The following is a 12375-nucleotide window of genomic DNA, read 5'->3' on the forward strand; positions in this document are numbered from 1 at the left end:
CTCGTAACAATATTATCTATACAAATAAACATAAGATTTCCTTGTAAAGTTATATATGAAAATAACAAATATGACTTATTCATTCATAACAATCCGACCATCGATCTCACGATGGCCTTCATGGCTGCGGTAAAATTTGAAAAAATGATATTCGAATATATTTATATCTTTCAAATGGCAGACATTTTCGGTTTGATAACGCATAACTAACCATAGCACTTTTGTATTGCTGAATATATAAGTACTTTGGGAAAATATATGACCGTAGTTCACGAAATATATAAAGAATTATTATTTATTCATCATCATGATATCAGCCGATAGATGCTCACTGCAAAACAAGCCTCCCATGACATTGCCATGATGACCGGTTTTACGCTACCCGCATCCAGCGAATTTTCGAGAATCTAACTATATATATAAAGTCAGGGTACCTAGTGAGTCCACGCAAATATTTTGAAATCATTTATAAAAGTGTAATACCAACGGTAGCGCACGATTTGTTCTCGCCTATTAACCCACGCATTCTTTGTGCGCATGGGGATTGATATAGCAAGGAATAGAAAATTGGACAGACAGCCTACATATAAGTAAAGGCACACAAATTACCGGTGTATGTATTGACCTACCGAAATATAGGCGATTGTCGATTAGACAGAGCACAGTAAAAGACAATTATTTTCATAAATTTACATCTCTTTTATACCTTACACTATTATTAAAGATTGTATGCAGCAAAAGACAAAAAATAACGTATCGTGTATATTCTGATAAAGTTCAACGGAGATTTTTAAATATGTTCACAATAACTAGACGATAATATTCAATAATTTGTTTATCCAAATATTTTGATAATAAATTATGAATGTTAAATAATAAAAGGTCAACAGTCTATCTTTTATTTGGAATGCTAACAATAACATTAACATTTATAAATTATAAATATGACAAATATGGCACGCCAAATCCTACGCATTTGTCATTTTTTATTAATTTTATAACTCAATCGATAATTTTTTATCAAAATTATTATTTCTCACTATTAAACGGAAACAAATAAAACGCGTACTGCGCTCATGTAAGAAAATACGAAACATCATAAATTTGTAGGTAGCCTTATAACAAGAAAAGAAGAGAAGGTGCGTAGTCATGCGTTATTATACATACAAAGCCTGCTGGTACAAATAGTAAAGGATAATTAATTTATATTTGGTGTTAAATCTCAATTTTTTAATTTGTTCCGTGTATTAATTGACAACCAATACATTCACACTTTTAAAGCTTTTACAACTTAAACTAATCATCCTACAAACACACACGCAAACGCACATACATACACACGCACACGCAGACACGCACTCACGCATGCACGCACACGCGCGCTCACTCGCACACACGCATACGCGCACACGCACACACACGAGCACACACGCACACGCGCACGCGTACACACACACACGAAAGATTTCCTCCTATGTACTGATTCATTACGATATCTCTGGAACTATAATGCTCTCAAACTTGAAATTTAATAGGAACATTCTTTTCGCATGCACAGGCCAGCTTAAGACGATTGTTTTACCGGCTTGAAACTGATTTTACGAAGTTCCGCGTGCAAGAGGAGGGAGGCAGGACGTCCGTTAAGTTTAAAAAGCAGGCGGGAATAATTTCTAAAAATTCTTTTTAAAAATATATAAGTAACTTAAGTAGAATATTAATGTTCGATGATTAACAAGAGGTACCATCGAGTGACAAGCAAAGTTATCCAAGAAATTCTTTTCGATTGACGGGCGCAGAACCATATTGTTATGGATGAAATTCACAAGACTTGCCATTAGGTGAACATCAAAATGAGTCAATTCAAGTAATTAAAATTATTTTAATACAAATTATAACTAAGTATCCCGAAAATTATTATTGTCCAACAGTTGTTAGAAACCTGAAGTTCTTATTCGTTTGCTTCATGCAAATGCTATGGCTTCGGTGGGTATGAACACTAAAATTAGTTTTATTACCAATAATCCAAAAACACAAAGACGTCCATTTGAATTGATGTTCTTAAACGCAAGACACTAGTAGTAAATGAAATAAATAATAATCAAATAGCTCTGCGGTTTGCGTTGACACGGCCGGCCAATACCTCACTGGACGTTGTAAAGGCGGCACAGAATTTATGTGCGAAAAACGTACTGGCGACGGTGTGTTGTATATTATTTTTTCTTAGTCTTGTTCATGCGATGTACTTATTCTTTTATGACATTATTTACTTTATTGTTTTTTTTAATTATTATAATATTACTTATAAGTGATAATCGTTCATATCATTTGAAAATAGTAACTTTTAGGATTAATAACATCATGGTAACACATTTATGTGCTCTAATTACTTCTGATTACAATAAACAACTCTTATTTATCAAAACTGATCGAGAGTAAAGTTCATCCGTCGATACCTACATAGAGGTTCCACCAAAAAGACCCACCACGGTCAAATAACCCTAACGCTTTTATACTTCGTGTGGTCAAAAAAGGAAACCGGAAATCCATCACGTAAACGGACCCTTTTACTCAAAAACGTATCAATGACTTACTTGCCACCCTCAGAACGAGCCAAATGTATACGTATATAGGGTACACAAGCATTATTTTTTTTTGCGAACCGTAAGATAAAGCAAATACCTCGCTAACGGGATTCGCTGCATGTAAAGTTTAATCTAAAAATAACATGCCATAAGTCAAACGAAGTACAAGTCAAAAAAGTATAATGCTATACCTAGTATCGCTGAGAGATAAACAAAGAAAGAACAATAAAGCTGAATGCAATGTGGGAAATATACTTTACGAATCAGAAACTGCAGCTTAAAAGTATTTGCGACGCTGGCGAATGTTTATTACGGTTACGTACGAGTTTTAAAGTTAAGTACTAACAAATGCAGTTTGGGGTAGTATCCGTTTAGAAACTGCACTAGTGGATTGTTATTCGCGAACTTCCCGTGCGAGTCAATAACACCATTCCGCGGAATATATTGGAATGGATAGCAATTTTAAATTCCATTTTACAAAACTGTTTGTGCGCGTGTAAGTGGGACTTTAGAATTTATATCAATCGTTACATACAAGTAACGCTATATTATACAGACTTATATGTACAGTGATTGGATATGCGTAAAATCTTTAAAAATGTCAAAGTAATTATCAAGAAAAACATTTAAAGCTTTTGCGCTTGTTCCTAATGAATCACTCTGAAATTTTATAATAATTAATATATTAAATAATCAACTTTTTAAATAGTTCTTTGTTGTATATAAATATATGTTTGCATAAAACTATTGTATTGAAACGAATATGTATTGTTATACGAATTAGGAAATAATAAGCAAATAATTTGCTTCATAATCTTTAATTAATTAATAATTGATTTCTTAAATTATGTATACATAGTTTTGTCATACGTACCTATATATATACATTATTACCTATGGCTAAAATTAAGAGAAAATTAAAAAAAATCTTTATTTTCGATAAACTTGTACTACGATTTGATATTGACATACCAGGTATAAGAATAATCTTATAATGGGAAGAGGCAGAGATATATTAAAAATAGTAGGAATTCCTCAAAACCGAGGTATCTATGCTAAGTCTACGCTCATAAGTTTAAAACATGTCTTAATGGTCTATTAGTAATGAATTGAAATACAAATATAAAACGTTTATTGCTTCATTTTAAATGCGCTACAGTGTCAATACACTGAGACATACGAACCAACTGCTACCAATAACTCGCTACGACAGTCAGAGAAATAGAAGAACTAAGTTATTAAATTAAATGAAAACGTTGCGTCGGTTACAACAATTTTCTTGCGGCTTACATAACCTTCTGTTTGTACTTTTTATAATAATTTTATTTTTAGGCTACGTCCTTCGGTATCATAAATTCATATGTATTCTATGCGTTGTTATTTTTTAACAGGAAAATGTTCATTAAGAAATACACAGCGATTCGGATAAATAGAAAAGAAGCCATAAACTTAGCTTGGACCATGAATCTAACCAACAAATTGTAAAAGGATAACCAACGGATGCTGTCACTTTTGACAAAGTACATATTGTTGAGTTAAAAAGTAACAATATAAATAAAATGAACAATTCTTTAAACATTGTACGGAAGGTTTGCGTCAATGGCTCTTTCATACTTTTTATTATCAAAATCGATAGCTGTATCGAAGAGAACGGAGACGTTTTTTATTGAATTGGATTTTTATTAGGAACGACTGTATTTGTGAAGTCCCATCTAAGTTTTGATTTTATCTCGTTAATCGTCATCATAAATAGTGTGAAATCATATTACGGTTTTTGTGAAGGAAAAAGCAAGAACGGCCCACGACGATGCGATAAGCGCTAAATACCAATAAATTTTACTTAAATCTGACTTGATACTTAGAATTAAATTTCATAAGAACGGCCATGTGTTAGAAAACAACTTTATACCTGATTGCAGAAACGACGCCCTGTCAAAATATTTCGGTAATCAAAGATTTTATGGGAAATAAAGTAATAGTTATTGTTAAATAAACGTTCAAAAACGATCTTCAAATTCTTATATACTTGTTGCATAAATGTTCCTTACCAGATATTCGGGATTATTTAATAACACTTTTTTTCCAATTATAAAATTTAATCTTAGTAGTCAGGAAACAAAACGTATTTATTAAATAAAGTAACAAAAAAATTGAAATTGTAATTTTGAATTATTATATACAAATTATTAGCGATTTAACACCAATATCACATTTTGTATCTATATAGTTCCGTCATCATAAATTAAAAAAAAAATACTGATGAGATCATAAAATTGAAAAATTAATTAAGGTTTCCATTATATTCTTTAAAGTGACAAGATATGCAAGGCGATACAATTACAATATCCTGCGCAACATTACGTCGGCGCTTATTACCTTGTGAAATGGAATATTACTTCTCATTGGCCTAGTAATAAACATTACTGAATATTTGTTGTATTAATTCTTTGAACAGCTTCCAGCACGACCGAGACCTAATTATTTTAACAAATACTTCAACTCAATTATTATTCAATAAAACATTATACGCTGTTTAAGAAAGTATTTTCAATAACCAAAAAATATTTATAACACTAATCATCATATTACTTCTTTTAAATGTACAGTTTAATTAATAACAAAAAAACAAAGATAGATCTTTTGGATAAATACACCAAAATTTTTTTCATGCTTATGCAAATTTATTGGAAATAAGTGGTAAAAGCTTTAAAGAGGGGTAGATAGTATAGTTCATTCGCTGACAAATGATCTATACATTCAGTTTATTTAAATATATATAGCAATCTGAATTTTAAAAACGATTTTTCTTACTATTAAATCATTTATTATCTCTGAAACCGTTGATTTTATGATAGGTGAGCTATTTATTCACATTTACATTTCCGTAATATGCAGAGTAAACATTTAAAAGTGTTGTAAAAATTTAAGAGAAATACTTATTACGTAATAACCAAAAAACATACTCAGTTTATGAATTATAAAAGAGAGTTCGCGACTGCCATCGCAATACCTACACGTATGAGTGGAAAAGGCCTAGCGACGCCGTTGACGAAATTCATTTAAGGAATAATTAGAAACGGAAGGCTCTCGCGCCAATGTCACTTAGCCGAATTAAAGCTTGAAAGCTTTCACGAAAATATTTTAGAGCAGACTAAATATAGCGGCAATTCACTGCGGACATTGGTTTCGTTTTAGCGTTATTGATTCCTACAACTACCGCGCTAATTCTACGTAGAAAAGAGGTAGCCTTTACTGTTAAAATTTATAATTAATGCAAATAATTATAAAAGAGTTGGTTTTGTAAATTGAACGCATTTAAGTACGTAACCGGCATAGTGGCCAAGTGAACTTAAGTAGTACGCCAAGGTTCTAGAATTCGACCCCCTGTAATAAAAAAATTGTATGAACTTTATTAAACATATGTGCAGCAATCGTTTTAATAATAAAATAAGATTCGATAAGAATGACTTAAGATTCCGAAGGCATTCTTACAGTCCTCGATGCGATGCTGGGGTTTATATGCGTGAGAATAAAAAAAAATGTATGATGATGATTCTTGTAATTGTATTCAGAAAATCTGTGAAGTTTCGTATAGAGAGCTTAAGCATAACCCCGCATCCTTAAAGCAATTGAAAATAGAATCTAGAATTTTCTACAACGATCTGTGACTTTGCACACCTCAGTATATTTGTAGCCTCAGATTGTTCATCTTTTAAATTATTCAAAAATTTTTAATATTGTTGCCATAGTAAATCCTTAAAAGGAATAAGGGTGATTGTGCCCATCATTAGACACGCACCCTTTTCATCTCGACCCGGGTGTACAAATATTATAAGCCGAATTGCAAACTCGTATGATAAATAAAAATGAAGGTAAATGAAGACATAAAAACCTGTTGAAGTTATAGTAAAGAATAATTTAATTAGTCAAGAAAAGCATGTTACATTTCTTAAAATTTTCAATCCCATGCACCGTAGATATTTTTCTATACTCTAAAGCAAGATCTAGTACAATTAAAGTCATGCAGAGAACATCTAACATATTATACGTGTACTGAATTGGCTTAAACATATTCATGTACACCCTTCTTTCTATGTCGCGTAGCAAACACTTCATATTTATGTATGAGACCGACGAATAGAAACCCGCGCAAATAACATCTTAAGACAAAATTTATTTCTTTTCATCTTTAGATATTCATACTGAAATAAAAAAAGTTCAACAGGGCTAAAGAAAAGATTTTACATCATTATTAAAAGTCTTATCAAATTTGAATAAGAATTTTCTTTAAATTTTTAATATGTATTAGTTCTATATCGTTATACTTGTTAGAGCAAAGTAGCGTAGTGTTTTTACCCCACATGGACCTTTTTTCGCCAGGTAAAAAGTGTAATACCTTTATCGTATAGAAGAAATTAATCACGATTGGCCGCCGCAAGCCGCTCTCTATGAATATTTTCCAAGTCGTCAGAAACCCGTTAATATAAAGTGATTGCATTTGTCGTAGGAAAATTAATGGGGTCCTTCCTAGACTAATATTCAGCACTAAATACTCCCGCCGTGTTTCTTATAGACATTCGAAATAGAATAAATCATTTATATTTATAACACATCTTGCCAAACTGAAAAAAGCTATAAACACGAAAATTTATCACTTTTCAGTAAGTTTCCCAAGATTTAAATACGATTTAGGTAAATAACTAAAACAAAAAGTAAAGCACAAAGTTTAAATATCATAAATAGGTAAAATAGTGTAATAATAAAAGTAAAAATAGCATGACAAAAAAACCAACCAAAAATTTCCGGAGCAAAAAAAAATCCAAAATCAAAATGTGCACAAAATAAAAATATAACACTTCACATCAATATAATCTATTGTTACACCGCACACATAAAAAAATCTTAAAAGCTTTAAAAGTATGCAAAACGCACTTTAACAAACACTAAACACCACTTTACCCGTTTGCCGCCAAAATCTGCAACTATTTTTCAATGATTATTCGCGGAACTCGAAAAGGTTCAGAATATTCGCAATTCGAAATTAAAAAATTCAACTTTCCCGAAATGTCGGCACGCGTGACTCCGGAATTCGTATGAGGAATTTTCGGCTATGATGGGGAAGATGTGCGCATAGCTGTGGCTTAGATGAGACTGTGGCGTGGTATGTACCGCGGCGGTCGCACTGTGTGGCCAAAGCCGACTTTCGCCCCGACCGGTCGCCCTACAGCTCGGCCAACCAGTGACACATCCAGGAATATAGTTAATTCTCTAGTTTTAACATAATTCGTGTTTTTCTCGTTGTATAGTAAACATCTCCCTTGCGCCGTCTAATGAACACACAAGTGATAAAAAGGCGTGTAACTAGTTTTTCATAATTATAAAATTCAAACTTAAACGAGGGAAATAAAGTGAAGCATTCATTATCCAGTTCTTCTACACATTTGTTTCTATTTTTTAAAAACCTAAAAGAACATTTCTTTTTTTGCTTAAGGTGACACCACAAATTTACTAATATACACATTTATGAGTAAAATACAATGTACAAAATAATTTAAAAACTTGTTTTATATGAAAAAACATAGCACGAACCAACGTTATTGTAATTCACAGCATGAAGGATAACCTAATAACGTGTTTAAATTTAGAACCATCAATAATTAAATAGACTAACTTCATAATTATTCGTCATTAATATTAGTGAGAATGTCACTTCGAAGATATAAATATAACTGTGAATCATAGTAAAACAGAATGAATATTATCAGCGGTAATGTCACTGGTAACCCAGTTAGTCCAACAATAGCAACTTTAAACGTCGCGCGTTTTGCAGGAAGCTGCAGGAGCAGAGACGGCAGGATATTCCGACTGCGACAACTTTGCAGGGAACTGTTTACAACGAACTTTGTTATTATTGTTTACACAATGTTATTTGTGTCGGAACTAAATTTAATTTAACCCGAGTTACTAACTTTTATAGTATTGTTTGTTGATAGAAAATATTTAATTTAATATTTGTCTATTTTTAATGTAAGTTAGTTCGTAATATTTTCCACAAAACTGCAATACTATGACACAGCAACAAGGAAATCATTTGAATATAAGTTAGTAACGTCCCCATTTTATAAAATTAACATCGAAAAAAATAATTTTTGGTTCAGTATTTTATTAAAATTTTAATGAATCTTATTAAATTAACAGTAAATACAAACTATAAATGGAAGTGAACATCTCACTCGTAAAGTCAACTTCTGCAACGCTACTGTCCGTAGCGATAAAGTGAAATCCGATATCCTTGCCTACGACGGCAATTTTAACTACGAGATTCTCTGATATGAGGATCATTTACTATATTATTTACAACTTACTCCTAACTGGATCTTACACTGATTCGAAAAAATATTGATAAAAGATAATTTATTTAAAAAGTTATTATTAATATAATGGTAAGATTAATACGCTGAGTTTCATTGCAGTGTTAAAAATATTACAAGAATAAATATAATCACCGCGGTTGAGTTTTGTAAATTCTACTTCGAGACAACATATAATAAATTAATAACTCAAAACTATATAACTAAAAATACGTTTGAATATGTTTAATGTGGAGCCACATTTTGTACTAGTCTATCTGTTGCTATTCTGTATTAATCTACTACTAGTATGAAACTTTCTATAAAATTTTAAGCAGGTTTGCGTACCTTAACGCTTTACTAATTTACATCATATTTTCAATTACTGTAACCACGAGAAAAATCACAATCGTTACTATGTAGTTGTCACAAATCTGATTTCGTTCAATCTCCTTTTTTGTTCAACGCTTTATCTTTGCAATTCAATCACTCTCACAATTTGAGACAGCTAATCGTTATATGTTTAAAAAGAAAATTCGAAACTAATAAGCGGAGGGATCGACACAACTTCACCTAAATTATACATTATATACAATAGTATATTTTTAAGTGTATGTGTACTTTCTGTATATATTATATGCTCCTTTTAAAACACGTTTATTAGTAATTAGATAGAGTTGTTTATCAGGTATGTACAGTATTTAATGCATTTTGTTGTTATTTTGGCTGTTTCTACTCCGCTCTATGTTAACTAATGTTAAGGAATCAAAAGCCATTTCGCAAAGGGTAAAAAGATTAAAATAAATAAACAGAAAAAAATAAACAAAAAGATACTACGATTTTTTTCCTCCTTTGCGTAAGAATATTGTGTAAGAATGTACCTCTTACCAGAAGTAAATAGAATCAAATAGAAGAAAGAAGTCGACTGCGATAATTGTTGAAAGGTTTGTTTGTACTTTTCGATCAAAAGTTGCAACATTAATAAAGTGCATTGCTAATGCAAATACGGCAACAGCTGCAGCGCGCTGAATTCTAAGGCCGTATATTAATTTATTCATTTACCCTTCACGCCCCAAATCCCCCGATGGTTGTGAATAGAAGGGTGCGTATCGGAATCGCGGCGTGCGCCGGCCCATCCATCATGTGGCCGATGCAAAACAAATCGATTTGCTGTTTCTTTGACGCGATCTGTAATGTAACATTTGTGGCTAATAGTTGTCCAATCTGTTTTGAGAGGTTTTAAGTTGTTTTTTTTTACCCAAACTAAGTTTTTAATAGCATTTCAAAAAAAGAAAGATTCGTTACAAAAAACTATTCTTTCGTATTTTTGTTCTGATTTTTCTAGTCGATTTATTTATTTAATACTCTATGTTGTAAATATCAGAAAACAATACATAAATGCATAACTAAAAATATATTATGAGTTCACTCAATGAAATTTGAATATGAATTTTTAATAATATTAATATGTTGATATGATAAAATTAATACAAAGAGGTGAACATAGTTTTTTTATCAATTTTACATTTAACACCAGTTGTTTAAAGTAAAATGTCTCTCGCTCCCTCACCACTAGCAAGAATAATACCAAAACTTTCTGTATAGAGAATGAAGAGAAAGTAAAATAAAATTTGTTTTAATGTGGCGTCGTAGACCGAAGATCTAATAAGCCATTTGTATGTAGATTTTGAACCGTCATCTCACGAATAAAAAAAAGCATAGTCGCTTTACGAATTGTCGCCGATAAAAAAAAACCGTTGACATGGAAGCCGAAGGGTGAAATAGGAAGCAACGCTGGTTTTTATTTCCTCCCCACACTATCTGGTGTATCGATTCCCTACTGTCACCGCTCGGCGTTCATTGAATTATTTGATTAATGTTAGTGCTGTTGTTTGGTACGCCAAAGACTAGACCGAATAAATCATATTTCATTCCTAATTCTTTGTTTAGAGAAAAAATCTATTTAACATATTTAGTTACAGTATAGTACGAATAATTATGTGATAAGTAATTAATACTGTAAGGATTATCCCATTACTTTACCGTCGATTACTCTTCATAATCTATTCACACATAAATACAAATAAATAATACGAAGTTCATAAAACTAGAATGTACGTTGATCAGTATCTGCTTTGGTCGTAATAATGTAACCGACATTATTACGGCTAAAATTAATACTAATATATATATAAAAAAGATGTAAAATAAACATCTTTCTTTAATTTAGATGTAGTGCAATAATTCCTCCCTAGATAAAGACCCCAATATCAAAACGTTATTGTTTATACTCTCGGATCTAATACATATTAAAATGTTAATCCGTTGCAATAATGAACGAAGTGTAACATCCCCAAACGGCAGAGCCGCGGGACGGCTTGTGCCAAACCGGTCTGATTTCAATGAAGCCATAGAGCTTTTACTACTGCCATTGTTAACATTTTAATTGGCATTGCCGAAGCTACATTACCATAAGGCAGGGGTCACGGCAATTTAAATACGCTTTTGCTCCCTGAGTTAGACAAGTAGATATACGTCGAACAACTTTAAGACGATGTTTGATAGTTAATTTCCATCCGCTATCGATGTTTTCCATATTGCTTATATAACGCTTGTATTTTCATTCCCATCTTTGAGTCCAATAAGTAAAAATTAGGATGTAAAGCAACCCAAATATCTCTGGGAAAATGACAGTTATATTCCTTATTTTACTGCATTATGAGTTTTGTAAAGTTATTTTTAGTAACTTATCACTATTTCAATCTGGTAATACTGTAGAAATTAGCGGTTCTGGCTAAGACTTTCTAGGGAGTTCTCGGGCTTTGCTATTATAAAATCTGCAAATGCCACTTAGGTAGCCGTATAGTCAAGACCAAAAAAAATATTAAGGGAATTAAATTTTTATAACACTCTTCATTACTTACAGCTTGATTGTAAAATGTTTACAGCATGAATCTACGTTTTAACTAGCAGTAGACTCTAGCGATGTCAACATTTTTATCTATGACGGTTCATCTTGTACTAATGCAAAGGATATAATAGACGTTTTAAACTCGCTTCTATGTTCCATTATCCTACTTATCTATTTATCTTAAACTAAACATTATTCAATTAAACACATGGAGTGTTTTATTGAATAATCTATGTTCTTGTATACTAATTTTGGGTGTCTAAATCATTAGAGATTTGGTAGATGCTGTCGCAGAAAGTCGTAGTTTAACATAAAGTTAACCCGTTTCCCAGATTAATAACTTAATGCGCGTAATTTAAAAAATTATTTATTACACAAAAACAATGTTCACTTTCGACTACCTCATCAATGCTCAAAAGATATTAAGATGACGTTTTTTAGTTGAAAATTAGGTCGTTGCATAACCTTTATTTTATCTCAAAGATTCCTGCTGAAAAAGAAATGAAAATTTAATAACTACATAGTCATAATG

At 31.6% G+C, this 12375-nt stretch overlaps 1 protein-coding gene across 1 annotated transcript in view; it reads right to left on the reverse strand.

The window, feature by feature from the left end:
• ths (thisbe) overlaps positions 1–7722 on the reverse strand; it is a 103489-nt gene extending 95767 nt beyond the window's left edge. The window contains exon 1 of the mRNA XM_068777777.1: positions 7376–7722. The gene's annotated coding sequence lies outside the window, so the exon portion shown is untranslated. The remainder of the gene's footprint in view (positions 1–7375) is intronic.
• Between the last annotated feature and the right edge of the window lie 4653 nt (positions 7723–12375).

The sequence above is a fragment of the Battus philenor genome, unplaced genomic scaffold (assembly GCF_028537555.1).
Source record: "Battus philenor isolate CCGP_79_NKW_IND1 unplaced genomic scaffold, ilBatPhil1.0.hap1 SCAF_14, whole genome shotgun sequence".
Lineage (NCBI taxonomy): Eukaryota > Metazoa > Arthropoda > Insecta > Lepidoptera > Papilionidae > Battus > Battus philenor.